This window comes from Carettochelys insculpta, chromosome 33 (assembly GCF_033958435.1).
Source record: "Carettochelys insculpta isolate YL-2023 chromosome 33, ASM3395843v1, whole genome shotgun sequence".
In the NCBI taxonomy this organism is placed as follows: domain Eukaryota; kingdom Metazoa; phylum Chordata; order Testudines; family Carettochelyidae; genus Carettochelys; species Carettochelys insculpta.
This window is the reverse complement of record NC_134169.1, coordinates 2066763-2083702: the sequence shown is the minus strand read 5'-3', so window position 1 is coordinate 2083702 and position 16940 is coordinate 2066763. Positions and strand designations below refer to the sequence as shown.

The window sequence follows — 16940 nt, the reverse complement described above, 5'->3', positions numbered from 1 at the left end:
CCTTCTGCCCTGCCAGCTGCTCCTTCTTCATCTACTGGGTCAACCTGGGAAGGAAGGTGGGAATGGGGCAAAGAAGCGGGCCAAGCTGAGGGGAGCAGGCAACATTCAGCTTGCCTGCAAGGGCCACAGGGACGAGCTTCTTTCTCGTGCACTACGGCTGAGCTCGAGAAGCGGCAGTGGTGGAGGCTGCAGAGCAGCTGGCAAAGTACCTCAGCTGGACAAGTGTTGTGCTGAAGCTCTAAAGGTCTTGGGCCCAATCCCAGACTTCGCCAGAGACCTTTCTCACTCTGGAGAAGCAGATATTTGGCTGCTTTCGGGAGACGACAGCTGCCCATGGGACCTTACCTACCAGCTGTCTGAGTTTACCAAAATCTGCCTTCCTGAAATCCATTATCTCTATTGTACTATTTTCCCTTCTACCCTTCCTTGGAATTGTGAACTCTATGATTTCATGATCACTTTCACCCAAGCATCCTTCCACTTTCAATTTCTCAATAATTTCCTCCTTATTTGTTAAAATTAAATCGAGAACAGCTTCCCCTCTGGTAGCTTTTTCAACCTTTTGGAATAAAAAGTTGTCTGCAATGCAATCCAAGAATTTATTGGACAGTCTGTCCCCTGCTGTATTCGTTTCCCAACATATACCTGGATAGTTGAAGTCCCCCATCACCACCAATTCTGGGCCCTGGATGATTTTGTTAGCTGTTTAAAGAAAGCCTCATCCACCTCTTCCACCTGGCTAGGGGGGCTGTAGTAGACTCCCTGGCTCCCTTCAAGCTCCCCCTCTAAACTCCCCTCTCAAAACATCACAAAACTGGTTTGTAAATCAGGAATGTCTTGATGTCTGGTTTGTGCCCATTAACTCTTTGTCTAAGAGAGTGTGAAGTTGTCAACTTTGATTGCTGTTTTTGGTTCTCTATGCCTTAAATATTGAGTCTGTTCCAGTCTGGCTCTGGTCTGAAGAAGTGGCTCAGTCCCAGCCAGAGTCTGAGCTTCAGAGTCTCCTGAAGGGAGGGATGGGACAGACAGACAAAGGGGTGAGAACAGCGTTCCTTTTAATTTCATCTTTCCATGTGCAGAATGAATTGTATGTGCACCAAAGCATTTGCGGATGGACACCACCAATAAAAAACACTCGCTGCCAGCTGTGGGTGCTCTGCTAATCAGCTGGGCAGCATTTGAGGTGTCTGCTCCATGACCACTCAAGCACTCTGCTTATCAGAAGCACTCGTGAGAACAAAAAGCTCCTGGGAGCTGCACTCTCTCATGCTCTCAGAGATGACAGCAACCCACAGAGATGTGGGTGGAGCTGCACTTTGATGAGACATGGATCCTGAGATGCTTCCAGTGAGGTGTGACAGGTGAGCACACCTGAGAGCCGTGCTGAGGCTGCTCTCGGTTATGCAGGATCTGGGCCGATATGGAAAAGTGAGAATGTGACATTGTTGCTCCTTTTGGTTCTCCCATAATTTTACTCGGCACAGTTGGGATCTGGCCTCCTGGAGTTGAGCTGGTAGGATGGTCTCCAAAAGGGGTATGTCCCCCACTACGAGTGGGTAGGATGAAGAGCTCTTCAGTGGCACTTCCCTTAGCTGAGACTGGCTAGACTGGGGCTGAGCTGTCCCAGCCCATCTCAGCGTGGGGATTTCTCTGGAGGGATACAGGCACAACAGAAAGTTCCTCACCGGATGGGAACTCTGATCTAAAGCCCAAGTGAATTGCAGGCAGACAAAATCTGCCGGCCCTGCCCAACACAGCACTGGAGCCTGGAATGATGGCAGCAGGATGGGGAACAAGGGGAACACACCGAGTGACAGGGGTTTGTGCAAGTAGCAAACCCAGGCAGCAGTCAGGCCCTGCTGGGTGTGCCCTGGACCTTGCTGCAGCGATAGGAGATGATTTGGACCATTTCCCAGCCACAGACATTCTGGATGGAGCCAGCCTCACTGGATATGTTGACGATGGCCGCCTTGCTGCAGCTCAGCCCTCTCTGGGGGCTTCCCTGGGCAGCCTGTTTCAGCAAGGGCAGGAAGGCCTGGGCAGAGGGGAGAGCAGAGCAGGCGTGTGGTCAGAAAAGGAACCAGAGTTCTGCTCGGGAGGCCGGGCACCAGAATGGGGGGGGTCTCTGCTCTTTGCACTGATGCCCAGCCCCCGGCCAGCCCAGAAGCAGGAGCCTCGCCCAGGAAGGTGTGCGGAGCCATGGATCCTACTCATACCCTGTAGAGACCAACAATGATCCCCAACTCATGTCCCTGCATTAACAGTCTTCGCGCAAGGCAGATGGCGGGGGGGTCTGTAGCTCTCCACTGATGCCCACATGGGTCTGACCATGACCCACCTGCAGCTGTTCAGCAAGGAGGGTTTGCCCAGGCAAGGGTACCCCCGACCATGGCAGTGGACGGTCAGGTACATACCCCACACAGCACACACCTCCGTGACATGGGGCGGGGGCACCAGACACGACCGGGAGCTGCACGTGCCCAGTGGAACCCGACCTGCAACTGCGCAGTCACAGCCCTGGGCCCTACTCAAAGGTTTCGCACAGGGAAAGCTGGTAAAGTCAGCCCCACCCCCAGGGCACAGAGATTTGCACTGGGCTGGCAATAAACCAAAGGGGTTGTGTAGAGTTGCACAAGTGGGACTGAAGGGCAGAAGGAGACAGAAAGGCAAAATCTTCTCCTTCTTCTAGTTACACTGCATCAAACAATCACTCTGAAAAGCTCCAGCCGGGGCAGCACAGCCCATCCCCCGTGCCGTGAGAGACAGGGGATAACTCTGCCCCAGAGCTGGGCAACCCCTTGCTCCACCCCTGGGGTGCAAACAGGGAGAAAGGAGGACGTAGGGAGCACAGAGTGAAAGTGACGGGGGGGAGTCAGGCTGCGGGAGCAAGGACGGGGAGGACTCCAGGCTCTGCTGGTGGGACTCTGGCGCTGGAGCTTGTGGGGAGAGAGGAGGGTAGATTGGTGGAGTCTGACCTGTACAGCGCAGAGGGAACAGGAAGTGAAAGGGGTTTTTCCTTCCTCTCATCCTCACTATCCTAACAGCAGCAACTCCAGCTTCTGTCGGGCACAATGTCTGTGCTGGGCAATGGGAAGGGGTTGTTGTGGGCAGCCCACCAGAGTGGGTTGGCCCCACAAAAGCTCATCACTTGGTAAATTGTGTTTGGTTGTCTTTAAAGTGCCACAGGACGGCTTTTTGGTTGAAGACACAGACTAATACAGATACCTCTTTGCCAGAACCACACCTTGAGTGCAGGGGGCACCATGGCTTAGCTGGCTAAAGCCCCTGTCTCGTAAACAGGAGATCCTGGGTTCAACTCCCAGTGGTGCCTCGTTGGACATCCTGGATGATGTTTTCCTACATCTGTCTGGGGAACCCAAGAGCCCTCCCTTGGCAATCCCAGTCATTCCTGGGGAAGGCAAAGGCTGATGGGAGAGGAGCATTGGGAAGAATCCAGTCACAGACCAGAGCTCAGGTGAAGGCAGCTGGAACTGCTGTTGGGAAGGTGGCTCCTCTGGCTGCAAAAACAGAGGCTGATCCTCCCAGACCTGTGGTTCTCTGGAGCTGCCTCTGCACAGCAGGTGACAGTGTAACCTCCCCAGGTGGGGCCTCCCTTTGTTTGTCACTGACAAACCCCAAACGAGTTAGGAGAAAAGTCCCAGAGGCTCTGTGGCTCCCCTGGTCATGGACCCCCCAGGGAAGTGGAGATTAGGAAAGCAGCAGCCAGTGGAGCCGGGCCAAATCTTTCTGGCTGCCTCTCACCTGCTTTGCAGCACCTCTGGGCTGTGCTGGCGAGTTCAGAGACCTGCAGGAGGCGGCTGTCATCGTTCTGGAGAAAAAAGTAAGAAACACGGACAGGTGGACAGCTGAGGTGGCTGCAGAGGGGGCCTGGGGAGCACGGGAGGAACCCCAAAGCCCTCTCTCTGTTACTAAGGCAGGGAGGGGATACCCTTGATTTTTGTTATTCACCAACAGGTCTGTGCAGCCCAGGGCTCGGCATTAAGTCCTGGGCCACTGAGCACTGGGGAATCCCATTCACAGTGTGTGTTGCCTCCTGGCCCTCTCCAGACAGGTCACTGCTAACCAGATCCTGCCGCACATTTGTAACACAGACACAATTCCCTGAGCTGACAGGAGCTGCGTTCTGCCCCGTCTGTGGGACCAGCTCCTGCCCCAGACCTGCCTCTGCAGACACACCCCACGCTAGTGAGTAACAGGGAGAGTCTCACTCCCAGGAGCACACACCCAGCTCTGCCCCCCCAGTGGTAATTCCCCTCTCCCTCAGCTGCCCCCAGTGCTGAACTGATGCACCCGCACTGCCTGGGAGCAGCCTGGGACCCTGGGACCCTTCCTGTGGCTTCCCTTTGCTCCCCCCTTAACATCTCCTTATCCTGCTGGGATCATAACCCCTGCAGGGACATAAATGGTGCAGGTGGAAACAGGGCAGGATCCTGCACCCACAAGCTGTCTCTGTTCTCACACAGCCCCTGGGCAGGGCCCAAGGTTTCAGCTGGTGACTGTGCAGTGCAGAGGGAGGAGGAATCCGGCTGCCAGAGGGGAGAGGTGGCAGGTGTGAGGGGAACCCGGGCAGGGCTTGTGGCTGAGGGAGGAGGGGAAAAGGGCAGTGGGAGGGGTGGCAGGGTCTGAGGGGACAAGGGGATCAGGGCAGTGGGGAGGGGTGGGAGAGACAGGATCTGAGGGACCCACTGCAGGGCCCAGGACAGCTGGCAAGGGGCAGACGGGGCTGGGGGAACCCCCAGCTGGGCTCAGAGCAGTGGGGGATGGGTGAGAGAGTCTGAAAGGGGAGGCCAGGCTGGTGGGGGAGGGGAGGAAATCTCAGTCCAGTGGCCAGTAGCCCTGCAGCTGCCTGTTGCTCCTTTCCAAGAAGGCCCCTTGTGAGACTTTTTGCAGCTGGCCGGCTAGCTCAGTTGGTCAGAGCGTGGTGCTAATAACGCCAAGGTCATGGGTTCAAGCCCCATGCTGGCCATGGGCAGGTCTTTTCTCCTTTCCTTCTTGTGGATGTTCTGGGCAGGAGGCCCAAATAGCTGAAGGAACCAGGCTGAGAGGCTGGCAGGGACTAAGTGGGAGTCACCACCCCAGGCAGAGGGAAGGGCTGCAGAGTGGGCCTGGGGGAGGTGAGGATCCCCAGATTCCCAACTCTGCAACACACACCTCCCACAGGAAGGAGCATCAGGAGCCCTCTGCCAAGGGCAGCAGCCCCCCACAGCAGCTCCATTGGCTTTCTCTGCTCCACACCTCCCTGGCAGGTCTTCTGGCCTCACAGGCTCCCTCCCTGGACACCTGCTACTGCAGCACCACAGGCCCAGGTAACTCACCAGTGGTGCCAGTCCCTGCCTGCCCTGCTCCTCTTCCTGCCTGAGTTCTGCTTCTTCACTCAGGTCCCCCAGCTGCTGCTCTGGTGGGCAGAGGGCTGGGGAAGGCAGAGGAAGGGCCCTTGGGGTTGGGGTGCAGAAGCACAAGGAGCAGGCCCTGGAGGAAGTCCATGATGAGCAGCTTTGGCCATGGGAGCTCAGGAGAGGGGCAGAGAGGTACAGGTGACAGGGTGGGTCTCTGAAGAGGTGGGGTTGGCTGGCAGTCCTTGGGGAATGGGGAGAGGCCTGTGGGGAGGAGAGGAGAGAGCAGCAGGCAGCTGGCAGCAGAGCTCAGGGGAAGAGGCAGAGCTGGGATAAGAAGAGGTGAAATGGGAGGAGGCATCACAGGTGGCCTCAGAGGGAGCAGGCCAAGCAAACCAGATCCCCTCCCACTCCTCAGGAGCTTCCAGCCCTGGCACCAGCCTCCCCAGTGCAGCTGTCACAGGCGACAGTGGACATTCTGGTGCTTTACATGATGCTGACAGGCCCTGACCAGAGAGGTGCAGAGTTATTTCAGAAGAGTTTATTCCAGAATTATTCCTCCAAAATAATCTAGTTCACAATAACGCCTTCACGCCACAAGGAAGCCCTGAAATAAACAAAACATGTTTCCAAATGGCACATCCACACACAAGAGAGCCTGTTTTGAATAGAGACCCTGGAGACATGCTGGGGATATCACTGCACAGTATTCCACAGTAGTTGATTCCAATATAGCTCAGTAACACACAGCATGGATTTGGAAATACTGCTCTGCTATTTTGACATTCAGCATCTAGAAACAATGGAGCCTGTTCCGAAGTCCCTGCTTCAAAATAGCAATTGGAACGAGCTAGAATCATGATGCAAAGAGATGCCCAGCCAAGGCTCTGCTCTCTCTCTCTCTCTCTCTCTCTCTCCTTTGAACTCCTGACCTTAGGCAGGAAAAGTGTCTTCTTGTCCTCAGCTCCAGAGAGGAGTAATTCATATTTCTATCACCCTCAGAGTGTGTCTACACTAGCTGGCTACTTCAAAGTCACTGGCAAAACATCAAAATAGCGTGTTGTGATTCTACGCACCGTCTGCTATTTCGATGTTGAAATGGACGTTAGGTGGCGAGCCGTCGAAATCGCTGTTCTCATCCAAAGATGGGAATCGCGCCCTACTTCAATGGTGAACGTCAAAGTAGGGCACATGTAGACGATCCACATCCTGTTACTTCGAAATAACAGGGTCGTCCATGGCAGCAATCAGCTGAGGGGTTGAGATGTGCTGTCCAGCCCCTGTGCGGCTCTATGATTACTGCGCGCAGCAGCCCTTTAAGCACCACAGACCTGGATTTCCTGTGGCAGGAAGCTGAGCGCATGCAGGCAGCAGCACACGCACATGCTAGCCCTGCAAGCCCTCCACCGACCTCGACCCAGCCACCCATCACCATGGCATTGAGCCAGCCCTCTGAGTGCTCCGAGGCTGCCCCCATGAGGGCACCCATGGACCCCCAGCAGCCAAACGGGGGACAAAAAGAGGTGGGACACCTCCTGGTTGGAGGTCGAGCTCTGAGACCTGCTGGGGCTCTGGGGTGAGGAGGACGTGCTCCATGTGATGGGGAGCATGGAGCAGAAAGCAGAAGCATTCACCTGACTGGCCGAGGGCCTGGCCACCTGGAGTCACCCTGCCCGCACTCCGGATCATGTCCATAGCAAGGTGAAGCAGTTGTGGAAGGGTTATGCCTGGACCCAGGACTTGGCCAGCCAGTCTGGGGCTGCCCCCACCGCTTACCCCTGTTCCAGGGAGCTCAGGGCCATCCTGGGCCCCAAGACACCTGCTCCCCCCAGGGTACATTGGAAACAGCAGCAGAGGAATCCCAGCAGGTCTTGGAGCTGGAGTCCATCCCAGAGACCAGCCCAGCACCCCAGGGACCACCCGAGGAGCCAGCCCTGAGGACGGCAGAGGAGGGGTCCAGCAACAAGGCAGGGGGAATCCTCATAGACCTCCATTCCCGGAGCACCAGCCGGGCGTCCACCCACCTGTCTGCTGTGCACAAGCTCTTGTGCACCCCCACTCCTGCACCATCAGACTGAGGTGACACCGAAGCACCAGGCGGGTGGGGAAGGGGCAGATATCGCCTCTCCTCGGGGTGAAGGACACTGAAAGACTTGGCCTGAGGGCACTTTCGAGCTGGGCTCCCAATGCCAGTTCTATCTACACAGCTCCACACTGCCTGCAGGTGAGTGACTGTCGTGTGGCGGGTCCAAAGGGCAGCTGGTCCCTGTAAGAGGAGTCTGGGACCGGGCTGCCTGTGGGATCTCCTGGAAAAGCCAAGAGCCCAGGGGAGACCATTGATTGGCTGCCAAACCCCTGGCCCTGCTCAAAGGTTTCACACAGGGAAAGCTGGGAAGTCAGCCCCACCCCCAGGGGATTTGCACTGGGCTGGTAATAAACCAAAGGGGTTGTGTGGAGGGTCACAAGTGGGACTGAAGGGCAGAAGGAGACAGAAAGGCAAAATCTTATTCTTCTAGTTACACTGCATCAAACGCTCACCCTGAAAAGCTCCAGCTGGGGCAGCGCAGCCCATCCCCCACTCCGTGAGAGACAGGAGATAACTCTGCCCCGGAGCTGGGCCCTCCTCGCCCCACCCCTGGGGTGTGAAGAGTGAGAAAGGAGGGTGTGGGGAGCACAGAGTGAAAGTGAGGGGGGGAGTCAGGCTGAGGGAGCAAAGGAGGGGCAGGACTCCAGGCTCTGCTGGTGGGACCCTGGCACTGGGGCAGGTGGGGAGAGAGGAGGGTAGATTGGTGGAGTCCGACCCACACACTGCAGAGGGGACAGTAAGTGAAAGGGGCCTTTTTGTTCCCTCATCCTCACTGTCTTCTCGGTGCAACTCCAGCTTCCGTCGGGCACAATGTCTGTGCTGGGCATTGGGAAGGGGTTGCTGTGGGCATCCATCACAGTGTTTCAGCTGCATGAAAGTTCATCACTTGATAAATTAGGTTGGCAACCTTCAAAGTGCTGCAGGGCTGCTTTTTGGTTGAAGACACAGACTAACACAGATACCTCTCTGTCAGGAGCCACACTGCAAATGAGGGCACCATGGCTTAGCTGGCTAAAGCACCTGTCTAGTAAACAGGAGATCCTGGGTTCAACTCCCAGTGGTGCCTTATGGAAAGCCTTTGACAACATTTTCCCACGTGTCTGGGCAACTGAAGAGCCTTCCCCTGGCAATCCCAGCCACTGCTGGGGAAGGTGAAGGCTGATGGTAGAGGAGCACTGGAAACATTGAGGTACAGAGCAGAGCTCAGGAAAACACAGCTGTAACTGGTGTGGGGAAGGTGGTGCCTCTGCCTGCAAGAACAGAATCTCATTCTTCCAGCTCTGGGGCTGTCTGTGCCCAGAGGGTGACAGTGCAACCTCTCCAGGTGGGGCAGGGCAGGAGAGGGAGAGTTACTCTCTTCTCCCATCCCTTTGTTTGACACTGACAAACTCCAAACGAGTTAGGAGAAAAGTCCCAGAGAGGCACTGTGGCTCCCCTGGCCGTGGACCTCCCAGGTACATGGGGATTAGGAAAGCAGCACCCAGTGGTGTCTGGCCAAATATTTCTGGCTGCCTCTCACCTGCTTTGCAGCCCCACTGGGCTGTGCTGGAGATTTCAGAGAGCTGCAGGAGGCAGCTGCCATCATTCTGGAGGAAGAAGTAACAGACACTGACAGGTTCAAGAAGTTGCAGTTAATGTTAACTCTCAATGCTAACATTACCTTGTTTGGCAGATTTTCCCAGAGGCTTGCTCCTGGTTCATTAGATAAGGGGTTGGGGGGGTGCAGGCTTTACCACCCCTAAACTTTCATGAACAAAGTTCTTCCTCAGTTGATCACTGCAGTATTTAAGTCCAAACTCTGAATGGACTAATGGGTTACATTTCACTGGAACTCTCCTGGGGACTATCCAACAGGTCACAGCACCCTCCTTCTGAAAACAGATTTACATTGTCACTAGGTCTGACATTTTAGCACAGTAGAAGCTCCTTTATTCAGCAACCCCAAGCAAGCTGCAGGATCATCAAAAGTGCCAGACAGAGAAGTTACTGCCACTGATTGCAAACCCAGCCGCATCTGATTGATTGGTGGGTGTCCTTCAGTAGGTTCTTTTTGTAATCATTGATGATGCTCCAAGCAGATGAGAGAGAGCTGCCCCACACATGCTGGTAATCTGTCTCCCTAAGCGGCTGTAGCTCTGTTAGTGGGAGAAGCCAGAGAAGCAGGGGATGAGCTGTAGTATGTGCATGGACAGACAAAGTTTAATCAAACCCCATTTGTAAAACCACTGTGAGCTGGGGAAGGGACAGAAGCTGGGGGAAACAGTGTTTGCCCTGCAGGGGGCTGAAGATGAAGGAATCCAAGGGGCACTCTTTGTGTGGTGGTACAGTTCAGTGGTAGACTGTGTAAATACAGTTTAAGAGATTTTTGTTCAAATCTAAAGACCTCCCTTTCCCATCACATTCTGCATTTCTATTCTATGTGTGTTTGTCATATGGAGATGAACCCTCAACATGTGCTACTGCCAATGCATATAACCCTAGCAAGCCCTTCCCTCAGCTGACATTAGAGAGTGATATGAACAAAGAGGTGCTCACTGGGAGTCTATAAAATGTATCACATTCAGTCAGATGTATCTGCGCACTTTTAAATGTGTGTGAATTCAGAGCCAGGCTTATTGTATCCTCCCTCACCCAGATATTCCTCGACAATCACCACCAGCCTTTCCAGCCTCTGCTTCTCCATTAGTTCTCTCCAGGCTGGTTACTTGAAAAGAATAATGAACCTGTCTAGTCTCTCTGGAATTAGCAGACAGAAGGGCAGGGATTGATGTCTGGGGGAGGACAGCAGCAGAGATGGGGCAGGAAGCAGTGTCCCGAGTGGCGAAACAGCTTGCGGGTGGCAAGTGCTGCAAGGTGCCAGTTTAAAAAGAGTTACAGGAGCTGAGGAACAAAAAAAAATGGTAGGTCCTATGGTGTAATGGTGAGCACTCAGGACTCTGAATCCTGTGATCTGAGTTCAAATCTCAGTGGGACCTTCTGGCTTTTCACTGGAAATCTCTTCCCTGTCTGTAAATCAAGGGGGATTCTTCATGCATGTGAGTGAGGATGAGTTCCTCTTGGTTCATGAATGAGGTCCTGTGGAGCTCTGTCTCCTGTTGGGCTGGTTCACTAATATACCTGCAGTAAGTTGGGCCTCTAGAACACAACAGCCCTTTCAGGAATTGAGGAGGATCTGTGGCAGGTGCTGCAAATAGAGGGATTGCTGTCAAGGCCAGAGAGAGGGGAGTGCCACATTCATTTCCCCAGGGCAAATGTCTGCCCCTTTCCCAGCTCTGCACAGCCCAGCCCAGCAGCTGGGAGAAACCAGAGCCCCTAAGTCAGCCTTGGGGAAAGGGCCTTTCCTCCCAGGCAGATTCCTATGCCCCTGGGTGACAGCTGTCCTTTCCCCTCTGCCTGACGGAGGCATCACATTCCCAAGGTGTGTTTGGGGCCCTGCTTAGCAGGGGGGAGTGTGGCACTTTTGAGCTGACATCAGAGATAGGTTGGGCCCTGCCATGGAAAATTAAAGCTTCCCCCTCCAGCCTCATGCAGTTACCTTGTGCTTGGAGTCTGCTTGGAGTCTGCCCAGCAGAGGAGCTGGAACCCAGCAGCGTCAGGGATGGGGTGTGCACAAAGCAGGATGCACAGAAGAGACTTCAGTAGGAAAGGAAGCAGAGAGGCTGAACAATAATGGGATTTGAATGCAGTGTGCAGAGTACAACACATTTGCAATCCTTTTCCTTTTCCCCTCAGCCACCTCACCTGAGTGGTGCCTGGGCTTTTGAAACATCCCAAGGTGAGCACTGCCAGGAACCTTTCTGCCACTCCTTGGCTGTCTGGGGACACAGGAGGGGCGGGTGTGGCTGTTTAAAAAGGCTCCCTGTGCTATTGTGCACTTGTTTGCTCCTCCCCGGGCTCACCTTGTCCCACAGACACACACTCAGTGGGCACCTGTGCTGAGCTTATGTCCCTGCAGCTGCCTGGCCTGGGCCTCTGCCTCGGGTGCTGTAGGGCAACCGACAACAGGGAGAGAGAATTGGCCTCATCTGGGCTCTGGCCTGTGCAGCTCCACTGTCCCTCTACAACCATTTACAGTAATATCATTGACACCCCAGACTCCAATCCTGTCCCTGAGCGCACACACACCACATGGCAGTGAGTGTGCCAGGGAAGCTGGGCTTGCATTGGCTGCATGCATTGGCCCAGAGCCCCCTAAATCAAGACATGAGTAAGGCAGGCTAACACCAGCACCACTGCCATGGGTCAGAAGGAGGTCCTGAGAATAAAGGGATGAGACATTCACTGAGTGACACTGAAGCTGAACTGAGATCTTTGGGAGCTGGGTGGAAGAAGTGTCTGGGAAATCCCAAAGCAGTAGTGCTGTGACATGGAGCCTCTCATCAGGAGCGGGTGCTTCCACCCTGGTGTGTGAGGGTTGCGACCTGGCGCTAAGGGATGTGACCTTGAGACAGATTAAAGATCTCAGGATGTGGAAGTTGGTGTTAAGCAGAAGTGCGTTGCATCCAATGGTGGGCAGTCTGGAGTCCCCAGAGATGTAGCACAGGGAAACTGGGACATTGCAGAAAAGGAAGTCGAGAGTAACCACTCTGCTTTGTGGCAAACACCAGACACCAACCTCTGGACATAGCTTAGAAGGCCAGACCGCTTTCCATTGCACCACACACCTCTGGCACACAGAGGCTAGGGACACCCAGCGTATGAGCTCCCCTCTCTCACTCTCCTGGCTAAGAACCATCCATGTCCCTCTCCCTTTATGTACTGGGACAGAGTTGTGCCCCTCACTCCACAGTGACACACCTCTGGGCCCCAGAATTCAAGGAAACAATTCCAGAACTATGAGAAAGATCCCTGCAGGGCAGAACATTTTGAAGAGAGACACAGACGGACAGTCAGACAGACAGAGAGACAGACAGATTATTTGGGTTCTTTTTTATGTGCCTGTTTTGCTCCAGAGCCTTCGGGTGTGTTCACCCAAGGGGCTGCTGGGGGCAGGACATGAGCCCTGCAGAGCTGGGGTGGGTGCGGCAGTGACATCACAAGGGCCTTTTGCAGAGCAGTCACTGATTGGTTAAAGGAGCTGGGGAGGTGATGACCTCACAGACAGTACAGAACAATGGCCAGGTGGGACAGGCTGCAGGACAGGGGCCTTCTCAGAGTCCCCCCCAGGGCTTTGCTGCAGGGAGTCTTTTTCTTGAGAGCTCTGCCCTGGAGGCTGGGGAGAGAATTCAGGGTGAGGAAGATGAGCGTGAGGAGAAGCCTCTTTGGTGTGTTCTACTTCCCCACCACTAACTGCGCTGGATGGCAGACGTCCCTGTGGGGAAGGTCGAGTCTGATCCAGCTGGTGCTGGGCAAATTGAAGGCAGGAAAACAACAGCTTCAGGTTCTGCAATCCCCAATGGAGCCGGACAGTAAATGAATCAGGATTCTCCTTCCAGCTTCCTTGGCCCAGAGCTGGAAAGTGCAACAGTCTGTGAGCCACTAATGCCTTTTTCTCTGGCGCAGGGCTACCAGGCCATCTGCCACAGAAAAGTCTCTTGTAATGTGCAGTGCAGCTGTACATGAAAAAGAGACCTGTTCTACCGACTGCACTGGCTCCGCGCTGAGGTCAATTTTGTCAGCCTTAATTTGTTGTGTCGATATTGCGGTAGGTGTAGGAAGTGTTGGGGACAGCTGCAGCACCAGTGAGTGGCAAGATCAAGATTTCCAAATACAGCATCTACACACAGGAAGCCGATTTCAGATGCAGCCATTGGACGTACTATGGCTGATTTCAAAATAGGCTCCAGTCCCTGTCTTAGCAGCCCCTGTTCCCAAGAGCTGCTCTTACTCGTACAATGAGGTTTACGCCTTTCAAAATAAGCCAACCCCAATTTATTTCTGAATTATTTCAAAGCAGCGGTTGCCTTGTGTTGACGCTGGGATAGTTATTTTGAAATAGCTTTGCTGTGTAGAACCCCCTTATGAACCCAGGTCTGTGACAGGCACAGCAGCAGCTGCTCAGAAGACACCCAGCACTGCAAGTCAGGTTGTCACTCACCAGCACCCCAGTGACAGGGGATTTGGAATGGTAACTGAGTGAGGGGAATACAGGGCAGAGCCTCCCCCACACCCAGCAAAGCATCTGCATCCTGCCACCTCCTCTCAGCACGACTCTGGACTGCTCCCTACAAGCCACTCAACGCCTTTCCTTGATCTTTGGCCCTTGCTGTCTCGAGCAGTCAAGCAAAGGGGAACAGACCAGCACCCTGAAGCTGTCTCCGAGGTAGCAAAGGGCTTAGTGTTAACCAAACAAGCCAGCCAACCCACAGAGGACCAGGCTTCTCCGAGGTGCTTTCAGAAAGGAGCAACTGGCAGTTGCAAGGACAGTATTACCCCTGCAGTGAGATCGCTGTCCCTCCCCCACAGCTCAGCATCCCACCTGCGCATTCCCAAACCCCCTCCCGCCACCATCCTGAGCCCCAACCTGGCTCCTCCCCCCCCCCGCCCCAGTCTGTGTCTCCCATTCCCCACTGCCCTGAGCCTTGGCTAGAAATTCCCTCAGACCCTGCTGCCCCTCACCAGCTGTCCTAGGCCCCTGCCGGGTGTTGCCTCAGACCCTGCCTATCCCAACTCCCACTGCCCTGAGAACGACACTAACAAGGCCCATGTTCCCTGGCAGAGGGGTAACAGCATCACCACCTGCTGCAACGTGCTTCCAACGGAGGCACCCCAGTCTGCTGCCTGCTCCTGAGCTCAGCTGCTCCCAGCTCACCCAGAGCACAGGGCCTTAGACCAGCAGCTGCCCTGTCTGCTCTCCTACCCACAGACACAGAGGCCACAGGAGCAGAGCCCACAGCTGTCACCCCAACCCCAGAACCTCTGTGTATGCAGCACTAAACCTGCCCACCAAAATGATTCACCTGCAACTCACTCACACCTGCTCCCGAGGTATCTCCACATGAGGTAAATGGCTCACTTGTGCATCACCACTTTCTCTCAGCCGAGGCAGTCCATGGCCACGGCCTCCTCTTTCATATCCAGCCTCCACATCAAACGTGTGTCTGTTCCCACCAGGTGGGAGAGGAGATGTTCAAAGGGCTCTCATGAGCCCTTGCACGCAGCTCAGCACGGGGACCTACAGATCCCCCCTGTACATTGAGAGCTTTCTGGGGGTAACTGTGAAGGAGGCACTGCTCTCACATTACCTTGGAAGAAAAGTGTGGAGAATAAAGTTATCATTGGAGAATGTGGGTATCGATTCTACTACTTCTTGCATGCGAAACAAGTGCTCTCCCATTTGAGCTAATTCCCCTGGCTATATGCAAAGTGATTTTCAGAGTGTCCCATCTGGGTGTGTTTAACAGCTGGAGCTGTTAGAATGGGTGATCAAATAGAGGTTCTGAAATGGGGTGTTAATATTCTTTTTAGAATGACGTCATATGAAATAATCATCAGACTCATTGCTCCTTGTCAGTTATCAGCTGCTTAAATCTGATTGTCAGTCCCTATGAGCTGTTCCAAATATGTATTTACAACAAAGATATTTATTTGTACCCATGAGGCAAATCTACACAACACCAGCATTGGTGTCACCCATGAAAAATTCATTCCGCCCCAAAGGAAATTCCTCCAGCCCGAGGATGGGCAATGTCTGAGGGAACACGGATGTGGCCTTGGTTCTCTGGTGGCTGACAAAGGAAGGGATGAGGGCTGCAGAGGTTGAGCCTCATTGGCTGCTGCCCTCCCACAATGGCCAGACCACTGGATGGATGCAGTACAGAAACTGTTATTCTAGATAGTTCTGCAGAAACCTTTTCTCCGTACCCTGGAATTGAATGGGGGGAGGAAGGTGAGGAATCTTCCATGTTACACCACTGAGGGGACAATGCTACTCCTTTTGCCTGACAAATCTCAGATATTCATGTGATTTTTCTGGCCAAGGTTGGGAAACTTATTTATTCAGCCTAGTGCACTCCCCTGTGGGAACAAGAGCCCCCAGAGTGCAGGTGGGCGCCTCCACTTTGGTCTTCATTCCAACTCCTCTCTTGTGGAACCTATGTACTAAGACGTGAGTCCAAAAGGCCTTCTGAGCCACGCTCAGAGAGGAGGAGGTGGCGGTAAGAGTCTTGTTTCAGCCAGCTGGCAGTTTACTCTGCTGCTCTACAAGCCTGCAACAAATTTATTGCAATTGGGGTCGGTAATTTGATGGCTCTCACCATTTGACTGTCAACATTTTCTCCCTTTCTTATTTCTGAAGAAAGCTTTTGAATTTAGATTGTGCGGTGTTGGCACAGTCTGCTCTTTTGGGTAAGAAGCTGAGAGGGAAGGCTGCTTCCAGTAATAAAGAAACTCACACAAAGGTAGTCAGTAGCAGACTCTTAACAGCACCATTCCTGGGTGCACTTGAATCACCATCTTTCCAGTTAACAGCCACAGGACCACCACATGGCTGCAAAGCAACTCGCCAGCAGAACACTCGCCCTCTGCCAGCGTCAGTGCAGGATACTCACCAGACTGCATGCTGGGTAAAGCCTTCACAGCTGAGTGGTGTGGTGTAGCAGAAGTGTGCTGTGCCCAGAACCCAGTGGTCAAGGGATGAAAATGGTTCTCTGCCAGCTGTAGAGACTTTGAAGATACCAGCCTGCCCCACTTCTACTGCAAGGCTGCGTCAAAAACTTTGTGACTGGGGTCTGCAATTTGATGGTTTTGGCAATTTTACCCTCCACCTCGTCTTTCTTTTAATTAATAAACGCAAAAGGATTGGCCCAGTGGGCTCTTTTGGGTAAGATCTTCTGGGTACCTTGACCTGGGGCTGTGGCAGGTCCTCTGGAACTGGAAGAACCTGGGTGGATTTGGTGAGATTGGTTTACGTCTGTGTGAGGAGGATACAGGCTGTGGCACAAGGGAAGCTGGGGTGTGTAAGAAAACTGCTTGTGTGACTTCTTGCTGGCCAGGCTGGCAACAGATGTGCTCTTTGTGACTGATTTGGTGCCATGTGGGGAGAACACCCAGTGCTGGGCTGTAAGCAGCCCTGTGAAGCAAAGGGGTGTTGCACCCCCATCCCCAGAAGAAGGGGAAGCCTGCTGGAGGCCTCAGTGGGTGAGCCCAGAACACCTGTGCCCAGCCCCACAGAGACTGACACAGGAGACAGGACATGCTGATGGCAGGACCCAGGGCGCACTAAAAGGGTGGCCTCTACGCCAAGCAGAGGAGCCTGGCTGAGGTCCTGGAATCAGGAGCCGAAGACCATACACCCAGGTGGCAGATTGGCCAGAAGGGCCCACCTGCTGCTTTGACATGACCCCAGAGGTGGAGATGACCCTCCTGCTTACCTGCTACTCAGAGGTCCTGGACTGACCTGAGCTCTCTGCCCCTCTATGAAATCACTCTCGGGAAGGTCCTGATCTGCTGTCTGCCAGCTACCTGTGCATCCCAGACCGACCCAGGGGTCCAGGACCAGCCTGAGCCTACAGCTCTGCTGTCACTCCACTAGCCCAATGATGTAGGCATGCCCGACTTTC

General features: G+C 54.1%; 4 non-coding genes across 4 annotated transcripts; all 4 read left to right on the top strand.

Moving 5' to 3' along the window:
- Positions 1–3257: 3257 nt before the first annotated feature.
- TRNAT-CGU (transfer RNA threonine (anticodon CGU)) lies at positions 3258–3331 on the top strand. The gene has a single exon. It is a non-coding gene; the product is annotated as a tRNA-Thr (tRNA).
- Positions 3332–4913: 1582 nt separating this feature from the next.
- TRNAI-AAU (transfer RNA isoleucine (anticodon AAU)) lies at positions 4914–4987 on the top strand. Its single transcript has one exon. It is a non-coding gene; the product is annotated as a tRNA-Ile (tRNA).
- A 3445-nt stretch (positions 4988–8432) lies between these two features.
- On the top strand, positions 8433–8506 carry TRNAT-AGU (transfer RNA threonine (anticodon AGU)). The gene has a single exon. It is a non-coding gene; the product is annotated as a tRNA-Thr (tRNA).
- A 1837-nt stretch (positions 8507–10343) lies between these two features.
- TRNAQ-CUG (transfer RNA glutamine (anticodon CUG)) lies at positions 10344–10415 on the top strand. Its single transcript has one exon. It is a non-coding gene; the product is annotated as a tRNA-Gln (tRNA).
- The last annotated feature ends 6525 nt before the right edge of the window (positions 10416–16940 follow it).